The sequence below is a fragment of the Mesoplodon densirostris genome, chromosome 17 (assembly GCF_025265405.1).
Source record: "Mesoplodon densirostris isolate mMesDen1 chromosome 17, mMesDen1 primary haplotype, whole genome shotgun sequence".
NCBI classification, from domain to species: Eukaryota; Metazoa; Chordata; class Mammalia; order Artiodactyla; family Ziphiidae; genus Mesoplodon; species Mesoplodon densirostris.
Genome location: NC_082677.1, coordinates 38,785,673 through 38,802,580, shown reverse-complemented (window position 1 = coordinate 38,802,580; position 16,908 = coordinate 38,785,673).

Genomic DNA, 16,908 nt, shown 5'->3' with positions numbered 1-16,908 from the left:
CAGTTGGGGCAAACAACAAACTCAACAAAAACTTCAGAAGTAAAGCTAGTAAATAAGATGTCCACAGGAGACTTTGAAAAGAAGGCCTATTTCTGGGGATCAAGAAGTCCATGCACACATGGAAGGCTGTATGCATGTTCAGGAAAGACCTGAGGAGGCCCTAAACTCTCAGCTCTGGCTCTCCTTGAGGGTCTGCACAAAAAGGAAGTGAAAGCTAACACAGAATTGTAACTAAATTCCTATCTGAGAATTGACAGTATGCCTCAATACAGAGAGAAGCCCTCAGCAAAAACCAAGAGACTTATTGGTTCTAAGAATGGAAGGACATTTCTTCATTCACTAACTCACCATTAAACTAAATAAGCAGAAACTCAGAGATTGCATGTAACAAAGAATACAAACTTTGAATAAGAAGTGTAAATAACTTAAAAACAACAACTATTCCTGGGGAAGAGGAAAAAACTGACTTCAAGAGTTTGCATGTTACGTTATTTAAAATGTCTAGGTTTCAACAGGAAATAATGAAACACGATAAGAGACTAGAATGTATGGTCCATATAAAAAGATATTGGTTTTCTAAACAAAAATATTACATTATTTTATTTAAATATGACAAAATCAGGAAGTCATATCTAAATAACTAAAGGAAAATATGAGAACAATGCCTCACTAAATAAAGGATGACAATAAATTTATAGACATTATTAAAAAGAACCTAATAGAAATTCTGGAGTTGAAAAGTGTAACTAAAAATTAAAAAAAAAAATCACTAGATGTCTCATAGTATATTTGAACTGGCATAAGAAAGAATTGGCAAACTTGAAGATAGATCAATTTAGATTACCTAATGTGAGGGACAGAAAGAAAAAGAATGAAGGAAATGAACAGAGTTTCCTAGACCTTGTAAACAGTATCAAACATACCAAAATTCATAAAATGGAAGTTCCAGAAGGAGAAGAGTGGGATAAAAAGTTGAAAAGAATATTTGGAGTCAAATGGCCAAAGCTTCCAAAATTGCATGATAAATATTAATCTCTAAAAATACAGACATAGACACACTGTAATCAAACTACTGAAAGCCAAATACAAAGAAAGAATCCTGAAAGTAGCAAGAAAGAAGTGATTCCTCATGTGAAAAGGAAACCTCAATAAATTTAACAACGAATTTCTCACCAGGAATCATGCAGGCCAATATAGGATGACATATTCAGTGTATTAGGGAAAACAAAAACAAACAAACAAAAAACAAAAACAAGAAAAAACTCTCAACCAATAATTCTATATCCAGCATGAATATCTTTCAAAAATGAAGGAGAGGGTTTCCCTGGTGGCTCAGTGGTAGAGAGTACGTCTGCCAATGCAGGGGACACGGGTTCGTGCCCTGGTCCAGGAAGATCCCACATGCGGTGGAGTGGCTAGGCCCGTGAGCCATGGCCACTGAGCCTGTGTGTCCAGAGCCTGTGCTCCACAACAGGAGAGGCTACAACAGTGAGAGGCCTGCGTACCGCAAAAAAAAAAAAAAAGAAGGAGAAATAAATTCACAAAAGTTAAAGCAATTTCTTCAGGTATAAGTGAAAAGACTCTAGACAGTAAATCAAATTCACATGAAGAAACAGAGAACACCAGAAAACATAACTATTTGGGAAAATATAAAAATAGCATAAGTATAACTTTGTAGCTTTTTTATTTCCTATATGGTGTAAAAGGTAACTACATAAAACTGTGTTAAGATTATAAAACTGTTTTGATGATATATAATATATAAAGATAGCAATTTTTATGATAACACAAATGAGTGAGGAGTTATAGAGAAGTGCAGTTTTTATATACTAATAAAATTAAATTGCTATTAATTCAAACAAGATTGCTACAAGTCAGTTTAAAGTAAAAGGGTAATTATATGTCATGGAAATGATAACTTAAAGAAAACCATATAGGCAATAATGATATCAGACAATTAAGGCATGACATTGTTAAAGAGCAAGAGGGATATTTTATAATGATAAAAGGGCAATATATTAGGAAGAATAGAGAATAATAACCCAAGAAGAAAAATGGAACTGAAGTAAGAATTAGACAATTAAACAAAAATATTTGGAGATGCAATACTCTACTTTCAATATTGATAGAAAAACTACCCAGACAATTGAAAAAAGAAATAAAACACATGAACAGTACTATAAGGTAACTAGACGTAACAAGTACCTATAGAACACTCGCAAAAGCAAGAAGAGAATGTACAATAAGCACATGAAAAATGTTCAACATTATTTGGGACTTCCCTGGTGGTCCAGTGGTAAAGACTCTGCCTTCCAATGCAGGGGACCCGGGTTAAATCCCTGGTCAGGAAACTAAGATCCCACTTACTGCAGGGCAACTAAGCTTGCATGCCACAACTACTGAGCCCATGCACCTCAGCTAGAGCCTGTGTGCTCTGAAACCCACATGCCATAACTAGAGAGGAGCCTGCACACCACAAATATAAAGAAGTCCATGTGCCACATCGAAAGATCCAGCATACCGCAATGAAGATCCCATGTGTCACAACTAAGACCCTATACAGCCAAAAATAAATAAATAAATATTTTAAAACTTTTAAAAAGATAAGCAAATACCTATTTAAATAAATGTTCAACATTATTAGACATCACGGAAATGTAGGTAAAAACCACAGTGAGATTCTATTTCTCACTCACTAGGTATAATAGTATATTTATAATAGAAAATTCAGACAATAACAAGTGTTAATGACAGTGTAGAGACATTATAACCCTCATACTTTGCTCATGGGAATATGAAATGGTTCAGCCAGCGTAGTGAGTTGAGTGGTATTCCTTCAAAAATTCATGTCCACACAGAGCATCATAATATGATCTTATTTTGAAGTAGGGTTATTTGCAGTTGTAATTAGTTAAGGATTTTGTGATGAAATCATCCTGGATTTAAAGTGGGACTTAAATCCAATAACTGATGTCCTTATAAGAAGAAGGGAGGAAAGAGAAGACACAGTGGGGGAAGAAAACCTTGTGAAGAAGGAGGCAGAGATTGATTTTGTTGTTGCAGCCAAAGTATGCTAGGAGCCATCAGAAGATGAAAGAGACAAAGACATATACTGCCCTAGAGCCTTCAAAGGGAACATGGTCCTTTTAACATTTTGATTTTGAACTTCTATCACACAAAACTGTGAAATGATAAATTTCTGTTATTTTAAGCCACTGTGTTTTTGATAATTTGTTATGAAAATCCTAAGAAACTAATACAGCCACTTTGAAAACAGTTTGGCAGATTGTTAAAAAGTTAAACAGAGTTATTACATGATCCATCGATTCCACTCATAGGAACATGAAAATACATGTCCAGGGCTTCCCTGGTGGCACAGTGGTTGAGAGTCTGCCTGCCGATGCAGGGGACACGGGTTCATGCCCTGGTCCAGGAAGATCCCACATGCCACGGAGCAGCTGGGCCCGTGAGCCATGGCCACTGAGCCTGCGCATCTGGAGCCTGTGCTCCGCAACAGGAAAGACCACAGCAGTGAGAGGCCTGCATACCACAAAAAAATCCCAAAAAACAAAAAATATGTCCATACAAAATCTCAGAAATAAATGTTCATACAATAATCATACATAATTACTAAAAAGTGGAAACAACCCAAATGTTCATCAATTGATGAATGGATAAACAAATGTGATAAACAATAGAATATAATATGCATATAAAAAGGAATTAAATAATGATGCATGCTGTAGCATGGATGAATCTTGAAAATAGTATGCTAAGTAAAAGAAACCAGACTCCAAAGACCATGTATGCTATAATTAATTGTGTTTACATTAAGTGTCCAGAATAGGCATATCCATAGAGATAGATATTAGATTAGTGGTTGCCAGGGGCTAGGGCAAAGAGAGAATAAGTGTGACTTCTAAGGTATAGAGTTTCATTTTGGGATGGTGAAAATAATTTCAAACTAGATAGCAGTGATGATTGCAAAACTTTGAGAATATATTTAAAATCACTGAATTGCACACTATAAAATAGTGAATATTATGGGATATGAAGTATATTTCAATAAAAAATAAAATAAAAGTACATAGCACTACATTATTCTAAACTTTCCAGGTATCACTTGATATTTTACTTTCTGTATACCTTTTTCATAATTTTTCAATGAATCAAAATCCATTCACTTTCAATTTTTGTGTGAAATATCTGTCATAAAGTGTCATTATTCTGTCTAAAACTCTATCCATATAGCATAATCCATTGCATCTGTTAATTTAAGAAGCCCAGCCACTCTGTATTTCCCATTCCCTATTAAACTACTCTGTGCAAATTACACTTTAGACCTTTCTAAATATATTGTAATTAGAATTATAGATTACAAAATATCTACTCATATAACTCCTGTTTAATGTCTCATTTATATGAGAATTTTCACATTTAATAAGTATATTCTTATTCAGGCATTGTTTCTATTGGTGCAAACTTTCTCTGTCTACTGTCTGTTCACTGGAGACATAGTAATTTGCCACTCACAAATAAATGGTGCAATTGTGATTCACTTTAAATAATCAGTTTATGGGGAAAGTACTACTATGTACAGATTGAGATAAAATAAAATTATATTTATTTCATATTATTCTCCAAATTTCTTTAAAATCAAATTAAATGTAGAGTAAAAATTACAAATACAAAAATCTTCAGAAATGAATAATTTGTGTGTCTCACTGAATGCATTTGAAGAAAGTATTACTCATAGTATAAAATATACTTGTTTTGAGTGCTTCTTTTTAAGTGAATATGGTGAATAACATACTCATTGAATGTTTACCATGTACCAGTAAAGATCAAAGTATTCATGCCCTTTTAACCCATTTAATTTTTTATATATACATTAAAAGTTATTGCCAACATCTCCATTTTACACATAAGGAATCTGTGGCAATAATATCAAATTTTTGCCTAATATCACACAATTATTAAAAATTGGTTACAGGCTTCAGAACTTTTCCTCTTCTTGACAGTTCTCATGAAGCATTATTGGAGAATTTTTTAGAGAAATAATCATTCTCATCAGTACTATAAAAACTTCAAACTATGCAAACAAACAAAAAATAAAAAATCTTTTTTTATTCCAGTCCAGTATGTATGATTGATTTTCCCCTTTCCTATTTAAACAGTGCTACTAGAAACATAAGGCCAGACTATATTACTGAAAAAAAGTTGTGAAAACCATTTCATATATTTGCCATATTTGGGTATAGTATTGTTTTGGTGTTACTATTAGTAGAAACTCCAGATACATGCCATTCATTATATTATAATATGTCTATTTTGATTCCGCATTTCCCTTGAAGTTCAAGTGACTGCACTGAGTCTTTCAGCTAACCTTAGTTGTTCCATGAAATGGTACAAAATGGACTAAAATGAATATCAATACCACAAACAAACTCAAAATGGAAAGTTCAAAGAAGTTTTCACTCTATCATTAATGTACATCACTTGCTCTTCAGCTTACACATATTATAACAGTGAAAATTCATGCAAAGGATTTAAAAGTTCTTTTAAGATTTACCCTGGAAATGATTTCCATAATAATTATCTAAACTGAGATCTCTACAGTAGAGAGTTGCTTTGAATATGATAGATCATTATGTGACATTTAATTCAGTGTCATGGATTATTATTCACAAGTAATTCAAACATAAGTCTCTAGAGACATCTTACCATGTAGAAATCTTTACAAAGGGAGCACTTTGAAAATATAGATATCCTGCCCCACTCAAATTTAATATTTGTAGTAAATTATCACATTTGCAGATAATACTGATGAACAACAGAATTTTTAAATAAATATCTCATAATTTTATCTAGCAGTGATTATTTTCCCCACAAAATCTCCTTTAAAGTTGAAATGTGTTGCTTATACTAAACTTTTCGATATGTCAGGAATGCATAAACACTTATATAACAAATTTATTGTTCAATAAAAGGTATGAAAACTTTTAAAAATACATATTTGTATCATATTCTCAAACTTTATTATAGAATATTAGTGTTTAGCTTAAGGAAAATGTTTATTGCAATTAAGCTTCATAAATATTTATTAATTATTGGCAGTTTTTTTTTTTTAATTTCTGTTAAGTAACATTGTGTACTATTGACACTAGATATTTGAACACACTTTTCTAATTGAATATATGACTTGAATGCTGAAGGTCATTCCTTGGATTTGAAAATAACATATATGTAATAAATGAGAAAACTAAGTTCTGCACATTTTCTACTCACTTATTATGCACAAAGCTAACACTGTCAGTATATGTGGCATCTCCTTGTGGCAAGTACATCAGTGGGAGATTGGGAAAACTTGTAGAATCAATTACAATTGCAGGTAAAATTAAACTTGGAAGCCAAATCATTAATATGTTGAATATGCATCTGGTTACAATTCTTTGAACTATTTAAGAACATTTCTATCTTATTCTAACTCAGGAGCTTCTTACATGTTGTAACTGTTCTGTCTGAATTAAGACCATATGTGGAGTTTAGGCTTATCCCCAAGGAATCCATCTGGAGCAACTGATGTCGATCCATAGGTAAATCTTTGTGCCCACTTATAAGCTTTAGGGAGATAGGTAGCTAAATGAATTGACTAAACAGCACTTCTATATTTTTTAATGTATGTGTTGTGAACTTTAATACCTAGAATTTGTGAGATTTAAGATGACTTTTATTTGAAATTAAATCTATCATTATATGTATTAGACATCTAAATTATAATTAAAATGTCTCAGATAACTAATAAAGGACATACTGTATAGCACAGGGAACTGCACTCAATACTCTGTAATGACCTATATGAGAAAAGAATCTTAAAAAAATTATATGTATATGTATATATGTATATGTATAACTGATTTACTTTGCTTTACACCTGAAACTAATGCAACATTGTGAATCAACTATATTCCAATTAAAAAATCAACACTTCTTAGAAATATATTAATTCCTTCATAATCTAGGTTACTTTTAGAGTATCACATTATAAACTCTAGTTAAATTAGAACCAATAAACAAGTTATAGACTATTGAAACATTTCTTAATAAATTATATAAAGAGCATATTATTTAATTTCTATGGATAGTATACTATTAAAATAGTTACTCTTCTAGAAATTTCTGATAAGATTTTGTGAAACAATGTTTAATAGAATGTCTTGCTCAAAGATATATAGTTTGTTACAGTTATTATTAAATTCTTAAAAGATGAATATTAAAAAAATATAAAAGTATGTACTATACACAAGCCCACACTACATATAGTCTTTTCAGCCATCATATTTATATATACTATAGCACCAAAAAATTGTATAAGTTCCACAACGTTTTTATTTAGTTGAAAGAAATAATATTATGGAATCCTAAATTATGGAATCAGAAGCAGATATAAGAATCCAGGTTACGTGTACTTTGAAGAAATAAAAGAAATATGCAAAAATGTAATAAATGCCACTCTTCTTACAACATGTTTTTTGTTTTGGATTATAAAGTGATTTTCACAAAAAAGTATGTAATTTACCTTAACATGGAATAAATTTATTATTATTATATTAAAATAAATTTATAAAAAGATTTTAAGTTATTACTTTTCATTATAAATATGGTAAGTATGGATGTATATAAGCCACATACACAGAAGCTCTTTGGTGTCCTTAGGAATTTTTAAGAGTACAAGGTATTTCCAAGATCAGAATACTTGTGAATCATTGCACACAGGCTTGTCTTTGACATTTCAGAGGGAGTAATATAGTTTCCAAAGGAGTGAAAAGTGGTTCCTGGAGTTGGGTGAAAGTATCTTACTCTTTTCTTTTATGAAGCACAGACACACATATAATATATGAACAGATATACAAGTATACCTGGTATTAAAATTCCATGCAAGATTGTGACAATTATAAAAATATACATATAAATGGAATAAAAAGACTATAAATCCTACTGTAGGTTAAAATATAAGTTCTAGATGAGAGTGGTAATGTGTTTACTTAACATCAGAGTATTTGTGGAAGAACATCCACTTCACAGCTATTTTCTGTCCTCTTTGACTATAACATAACTCATTTACTTGGCTGGGTTTTTGGGTCTGGGTCTCCATGATCACATAACTACCATGTCTGGTTGTCACATCCATGTAGGCCTTTTGTGCTCTCCTCATCCTGATCATTCAATTCCCTCAAAGGTTTCAGTACATCCTTAGCCTTCCTATACATCTCTTGGAGGTGAGAAGCAAAGGGGATTTTAGTTTCTTTCCCATTCCATGGGGTCTTTGAAAGTGTCAGCCATCTGTTTCAAGTTTCTTTTTTTCCCATACACTTCAAGCTACCTTTTCTAGTCGACTTTTTCAATGACCTATGTATAAGAATGCTATTTCTCAAAATTCCAGAGGCGGGTGGCTTAAAGTATTTTTCTACTCTTGGATCTTCAGCCACTGTCTTGGTGGGTGAAGGAAGACAATATCACACTGATCTTAATGAACTAGTAGCTCCTAAATTCTGATTATGCCATATCTAATCTTTGTTTACTTCACTTAGGAAAATGTTATCTGTGCTCTGACTAAGGATGGCTGACATAGCATCCATGAAGCACTTTATGCTAATAACTAGAAGTCACTGTATTCTTCATTGTCACATATATACTTTTTAAAGAAAGTATTATAGCTCAATCCCAATCTCCCAATTGGGAGACATATATACACTATGATGTATAAATGGATAACTAATAAGAACTTGCTGTATAAAAAAAAAAGAAAGTATTATAAAATACTTTTTTTAAAATGTCAATTTCACCTGAGCATGTCCTTAATGAAGCAGTAAATGTTATTACTTTTTTTAAATCCCAACTTTGAGAATATATCATTTTAATATTCTGTGCAAAAAAAAAATGGGTATATGTATAAGTATTTCTGCTGCAACAGTGTCCAATCAATGATTGTCTCCAGGAAAAGTCCTTGGGAGATCGTTTCAGCTGCGCATTGACTAGTCTCAGTTACTTCAATAGAAATTAAAGAATAAGCCATGGTCCTCAATTCAGTAAAAGCAGAAACCTTAAACTTATACTTTGGTGTAAACAAATGGATACTGGCATTGTCATATGAGCTCAAAAATCTTGAAAGAGCTAATAAAATTGTTATATGTCCTTAGAATGTGTACATGAGAACTATTAAGTGGGAAAATTGAATACATTGATTTCTTTCTTCTAGGGTCAATTCCTTACTCTCACACTAAGAGTTTAATTACAAAATAATGATCATGTAAGATGGACTTTCAAGATTTTTCAGGCCATTTAATTTTTCCTAAAGTTTTGTACTTACTGATATTACAAAATTCTTTTATATAGGTTTTTATTCCCATGTATGCTACTTAAAAACAGCTGAGTGATATTGTAGTTTCATTATATTGAGTAGATGAAATTCTTTCATTCAGAATTTCTAATTTCTTAGGAAAATGGAACTTCTTCAGCACTCATAGCTTCTTTTCATTTGTGACAACATATTATTCTCAATCTTTTCCATAAAAATTACAGAATACATGTTTTTGTCATTATTACTGTAATTAAAAAACTAAGTTTACTAAATTCAGAGTGGAGACACACAAATTATTTAAAGTTGTGTTAATGATTCCTCTTTTAAAAGAAAATTTTAAGATAGTATGCCAACAGCCTATGGTTCTATAAAAGATATTCAATTTATTTTAGTAAAAGGACTTTGTTATAACTACTAACTTCTCAAAAAGAAATAATGTATTAAAAGGCAATTATTAGTAGTAAGAGCTTCTATAGAAATTAGTAAATATATGTCATTTTACAAGCCATGTGAAAAACAGTGGGATACAAATAATGTGTGACACGTCTGAAACAATTGTGAGAAAAGCAATGATAGAGAATATAGTCTTCCAATTCATTTATTTTTAATTTTCAATTTATCTCTTGTGGAAGAAAGTACACATTCAGAAATCTGCAGAAATCAAAAGTGTACGAGTCAAGCTGAAACACAAGAATGGACATTTTACTCATCACTTTTTGGAATATTTAACAAGGACTACAGAGAGACATTTCAAGTGAGAAATGAGAAACTGGGGACAATGTCAGTGGAAAATCACTCTTCAATATTGAAAATAATAACGGTTAGCACATAGGGAGTGTCTTTAGTAATGTATAGAAAACCACTTTAAGAAATGGTTTGTATATGTTTTCCTGAGGAGTCTTTTGAAAACCTAAATCCAATTAGGGCAACCTGATGTTATCGACTGCAGTGTAACTAAAGAAAGTGTTTGCCTAATCAGTTTTGTTGTAACCTTGCTTTCTGAAACAATGCTGGATTAATGGAAGGATGATGCTTTTCAACAGAAGCTGCAAAGAGAGGATCTTAAAGAATTGGGATTTGTCAGTATATCTCCAGCACTTTCTAAGAAAGAGCATAGTCTGATAAAATGGTTGTAGGATTCTAATTCTCTTGGGAGAAAAATTAAATAATTATAGTTTTAGGTAATTATTCTCCATTACTTGTTACTTGCTAATAAAACATATTTCTGACAGTATTTGGCCATCCAATATGGTCTTTATACAAAATAAGATACAGTGACCAGAAAACATCCTTTTCGTAGTAAAATTCCTGTTTTTCTTCTGTATTATCTTCCTTTCTTTCCTTCTTTCTTTCTTCTTTTCTCCCTTACTTCCATTTTTTTTAAAACCAACTCAATTATATTTTTTATTGCCACACTTCTTCAAATGGGCACCATAATTCTCAAGTCTAATTATTAACTGGTAGAGTTAGATTATTGAGTTATAGAATGATAGGTGTGAAATAAAATGAAGTAAAAACTAAAAACCAAGAATAGCTTGATTTGGGGACTTCCCTGGTGGTGCAGTGATTAAGAATATGCCTGCTAATGTAGGAGACACATGTTCGAGCCCTGGTCTGGGAAGATCCCACATGCTGCGGAACAACTAAGTCCATATGCCATAACTACTGAGACTGCACTCTAGAGTCTGCGATCCACAGCTACTGAAGCCCGCATCCCTAGAGGCTGTGCTCTGCAACAAGAGAAGAAACAGCAATAAGAAGTCCGTGCACCACAATGAAGAGTAACCCCTGCTCGCTGCAACTAGAGAAAGCCCGCACACATACAGCTAAAAATAAAATTAAAAAAAAAAAAAGAATATCTTGATTTGAATGTGAGGTATCTTTAAAATACTGTTTCTCTATTCTCTTCTTTTAGACTATATTTACTGACACTTTACTTAATCGTTACAAGGCTGTCTGATCCTTTTACCTCCCTAAATTTTAATCTCTTCCTTGATCTTGGCATTATTGTAATGGAAGAACATTGAGAACAATGTTCCCCATTCAAAAACAAAACTAAGTTCTTTGGTAGTTTTCATTTCTCGTAGTAACACTATGCCTGAGCCTCATGTTTTTTTTTTTTTTTTTTTTTTTTGTGGTACGCAGGCCTCTCACTGTTGTGGCCTCTCCCGTTGTGGAGCACAGGCTCCGGACGCGCAGGCTCAGCGACCATGAATCATGGGCCCAGCCACTCCACGGCACGTGGGATCTTTCCCGACTGGGGCACGAACACATGTCCCCTGCATCGGCAGGCAGACTCTCAACCACTGCGCCACCAGGGAAGCCCCCTCATGTGATTTTTGATTCCCAGATTTCTTTGACATTAAACTTATGAAAATGGGTACAGTCAATTTGCATTCGAAAAATATCTTTCACATTATGATAATGCATGAAAAACAAAATGTTATAAACCACTTTTTTATTTCATGTACACACAGATATACACAGATATATAACATTTATATTTTGAATTGAATTTTCAGAAGTAATTTCTATTTTTTCTTAAATTATGAAAAGAACACATGAGCATTATTAAAAAATAAAACTAAGCAAAAATATGTTAAAAGACAGTTAATAAATTCCTTACCCTGTCACTATCTTTTTTCTCTGAAATAGACAATCTATCTTCTAGCATACATCTCACAATCTTTTCATTTTGTTTTCATTGTCATATAAAATATTATCACAAACAAATCCTCTTGATTGGAGAGAATGCAATATCTTTTGATATTACTTTCGGTACTGTAATTCTTGACATTCAATATGACTGATTGACAGGGGTTTCTCAGAAAAACTAATTTCTTTTTGTGATACTGTAGTTTCATTTTGTCAAAATTATATTCACCCAGAGTAACTTTATCCTAGATATATTCCATCCAAATATCCTTCTTGTTTTTACATTTCTCTGTTTTGGACTCCTATGCCTGGAAACATACACTGCCAGACCAAGGCTTTAGAAATGCACATCCTATACACACACCCAGGTCTTATGTGAAGGGCTAATTAAAGAAAAACAAACAAAAAACAAGCAGCAATACAGTAATGCAAGGGTGGGAAAATATTTTGAAAGGATTTCCTGCTCTTGATAATGGCAGAAATATTTGTGGTTACTGTTTAAAAATGGAGGAAGTGAGAATGTTTGCACCTTCTCCTCTTGTCCCAGTATTAAAAAACGATAGCAGTCACAGCTCAGAAACAGGAAGGCCAATGAAACAAGTTAGATGTCTCTCATCTTTGTCAGACACCAGTTTGTACTATGTAGATGGAGCTGTTTTCGAGATTTACTGCCCAGCCCATGAGAACATAGTTATACTCTCTGAGGTTCCAAGACATTTCCCAGGGGAAAAAAATGAGGTTAAATAGTGAAAATGAGGGGGTTCCTTCCTGAGTAGCAATGCCAGATAAAATCCGATGCCCAATTCAATTTGAATTTCAGTTAAATAATTAATAAATTTTAATATATGTCACAAATACTGTATGTACTTTATACTCACCCCCAACATAGCTGTTTATCTGAAATTCAAATTGAACTAAGCATTTTGTATTTTTATTTGTTAGATATGGCAGCCCTGCTCTTGAGGAAATAGTTTTTCCTCAGCTGTTTCTCTCTCATCATATTTTCCTGGACTACTCAAACAAGCTTCCACGCTTTTCCTGCACACTGTACAAACCAGTTTCCTCTCTGCTGCCTATTTGTCCCAACCCATATACCTGATGTTGTTTATTTTCCTTACAATTATATAATGAACTTCACAAAAAGTATGTAATTTACTTTTTGAGGGGGCAGTGCTAGTGTAAATAGTGTCTGTTGTTTTTGCTTGTTTGTTTGTTTTCAAATTCCAATTGTCCAGTGCTGGTACATAGGAAAGCAAATGACTTTTGTGTATTAACATTATATCCTGCAACTTTGTATCATCATTTATCACTTCCAGGAGTTTTTGTTTTCTTTTTTTTTTCCTTATTCTTTGGGATTTTCTAAATATACAATCATATCATCTGCAAACAAACATAGTTGTATTTCTTCCTTTCCAGTCTTTATGTCTTTCATTTGCTTTTCTGTCTTACTGCATTAGCTAGGATTTTTACATCTATGTTGAATGAGTTTGGTAAGAAGAGATGTCTTTGCCTTGTCCCTGATATTAAGGGAAAAACATCTAGTTTCTCAGCAATAAGTGTGTTGTTAGCTGTAGATGTTTTATAGATGTAATTTATCCAGTTGAGGAAATTCCTCTTGATTTCATTTTCTAAAGTTTTATCATGAATGGGCGTTGGTTAATTGTCAAGTGCTTTTTCTGCTTCTACTGATATAATTATATGATTTTTTTTGTTTGTTTGTTTGTTCTTTGTGGTATGCGGGCTTCTCACTGTTGTGGCCTCTCCCATTGCGGAGCACAGGCTCCAGACACGCAGGCTCAGTGGCCATGGCTCAAGGGACCAGCCGCCCCGTGGCACGTTGGATCTTCCCAGACCATGGCACGAAACCGTGTCCCCTGCATTGGCAGGTGGGCTCTCAACCACTGTGCCACCAGAAAAGCCCAATCATATGATTTTTGACGTGATGAAATACATTAATTAATTTTTGGATGTTTAATTAGTCTTATATACCTTGAATAAATCCCTCTTCTCAAATATTCTATTTATAACAACTAAGTTGTTCTGCCTTTTGGATTACATCAAAGTGTTACATTTAAACATAATATGCTAATTTTTAATATTTTTCTATTTTTAGTTGACAGTGAAGAAGTAACCATTCAGGAAAACATTTTATGTTAGAGAGAGAAGTAAATAGTTGTGAGCAGTGCAGAAGTAAAAAGATTATTCTACATAGCAAAGAAGAGAGGATGGTCTAAAGGAAATAAAAACAGCAGCTGCAGGAAGGTGATGAAATTACGTCTATTAAAGGTTTTGTTACTGTTGTTTCCCTGCTTGGTTTTCAAATATATAATATCAATTCCTTTTTTACACAAAAAATGTGTGATTAACTTGCTTAAGAGAAATAATATTTAAAAATACTTAAATTAGCTCATATCCACCCCTTTTGTAGGATAATACTCATAAAACACAATAAATATATGCAAAAATTTAATAAAACTTAAAGCATTTTAACTGTTAATAATTTTATTTAGTGTGATCCAGTATCATTTAAAATTTTTTCCACATCATAAATTGTGTCAAATTGTTTGTTTTCAGAATTATAATTTAGCCTACACTTTCAAAATTTTTTTGTACAATTCTACAGTTCTAGGTACTTCATCCTTTTCTTTTTATTATTTATATTTCCTTTATGATATACATATATCTATAGAAATGTGATTTTTACTTTCATTTTTAATGTGTGGTTATTGTGCTACTAACTTGTATCTATTGACAATAAGACAATAAAATTATTTACAAACACAGTGTTTGTTTTTTATTTCTATTTTTATTATGTTTTTAACTTTTCAAAACTTTGTCAAAGAAGTGGCAAAAACAGTGCCAATTTTCTTGACTTCTACTAACTTTACACACGGCCTGTTATTTTAATGCTTTATTAACAGAATTGACCATGCTCATAAGCAAGAGTAGGTGATTGTTAATATAATAATATTTTAGGGACACTGAAATAATGATCTTGCCTTGCACCAAAATATCCTACCCTGTCATACTAACATTTTAAATAATAACCTGATTAGTATTCTCAGCACACCTTTGTTCATCTCACTTGCCTCTGGATGTCTCAAATTCTCAAAAATAATTTGGCTATGCATTTCTCACTGTTGACATTCACCCTCTGCATCTTAAGTTCATCTCCAAATTCTGGAACATCATTCTGTTTGTAAGTGTTCATCTTTAGCTTTGATTTTCTTGCTTAGATATAGAGCCTGGCCTCTGCATCTTACCTACACTAAATTATATTTTAATTATGTCATGTTTCAGAGCATCAGTCTGTGATATCACAAGTGGTCATAGTTCCTATTCATAAGCGTCCCCCTAAAATACTTCAAAAACTTCCATCAGTACTTAACTCTATTCTTCCTTTGGGCTGACATTCTGTTGCCATAGATGACATTCACCTGCCATGGTTTTAGACCAGTGTAAAAAGTCAGATGCAGCGAGAAAATTTATAAAACCAAAATTATTGAACATATAAAATATAACATGAGCTGTTATGGGTTTCAGGATCCATCAAGATTTTATCTTTTGTGAGGTCACTAATAAGGAAGTAGTGCTTTTATACTGAGTAATATTTCTCCCAGGAAACTGTCTAGTAGTTAAGTTCTAGCAAAGAAGTTGCTTTGGAAAAGTCTTATTTAACAGCAGAGATGTTAAAGATCTTCTTTTTGTCATTTGGACATTATATAAAACAGACATTAGGAAGAACAGTCGTTGAGAAATGGGACGTGTTTAGGTGCCAGGTGAGTTTAGACATACCTTCTCTAGAGACTCAGTTTTCTCTTTGCAATGGCAAGCTGCAAAGACTGAAAAGAAATTTAAAAATATTAGATAAATTTGTAGAATAAGACGCTCAAAATTTCTAAGGTAGTATTTTTCAAACCTGAATCAAAATCTATCTGTGATTATTAAAATCCAACTATTTAGTCGTTATTGGCTTAACATTTTCAAGTAAAATCACAGAATGGAAGTATCAGAGTGCATGAATATAGTAAGAATAATTATTAGACAAAACTTTTTTGAATTGTCTGTGTATGTGTGTGTTTACATTTACTAGTTTTCATGTATGATATATTTCTTATTATGGGCCATAGTTTATAAATAATTGAGTTATAAGTTATTGAACTGGATACAGAGTTGAGGCTAAAAAAGTATAATGGGCTGAGAAGGTCTGATAGAAAATGTAAACCATATGTTACATAACATTTATATATTCAAATCCACTAACTATTCCAATTCAGCATCCAATCATATAGCAAACGATGTAATCTAGGAAAGAGGGAAATAGGAATCAAATTAATTTGAATTTCTTTACTTGATAATACTTTTTGTGAAATATTTTCCTCATAAAGCCAACCATATATTCTAGATTTATTTTTAACTCTTGGGCTCTCTCATAAGTTGCTGAAATTTCCCTTTTTTCCCCCAGAAAACCACTTTATGTATATATAGAAGGTCTTAGCTTTGAAACTCTTTGCAACAAAACTTAAACTGAAGCTCATAACACAAACATTTCTAATTAAATTATTTTATATACAATATGGATATATGGATATACTTGAATCTAAATATTAATTTGGAAAGTAAGAATTTGATATTTAATTAATTGAGTAACCAATGTAAAGGAAAAATAGTATTTTGAAATAATTAAGGGAAAGCTTACCATGTTTTTAAACTGGAGAACTTCAATAATTTTCTAAATGTAACAATTGCATTGTGTATAAGCTCATATATCATATGAATATAGATTTTTTTTATTAGTTTCTGCTTTATAACAAAGTGAATCAGTCATACATATACATCTGTTCCCACATCCCTTCCCTCATGCATCTCCCTCCCTCCCACCCTCCCCATCC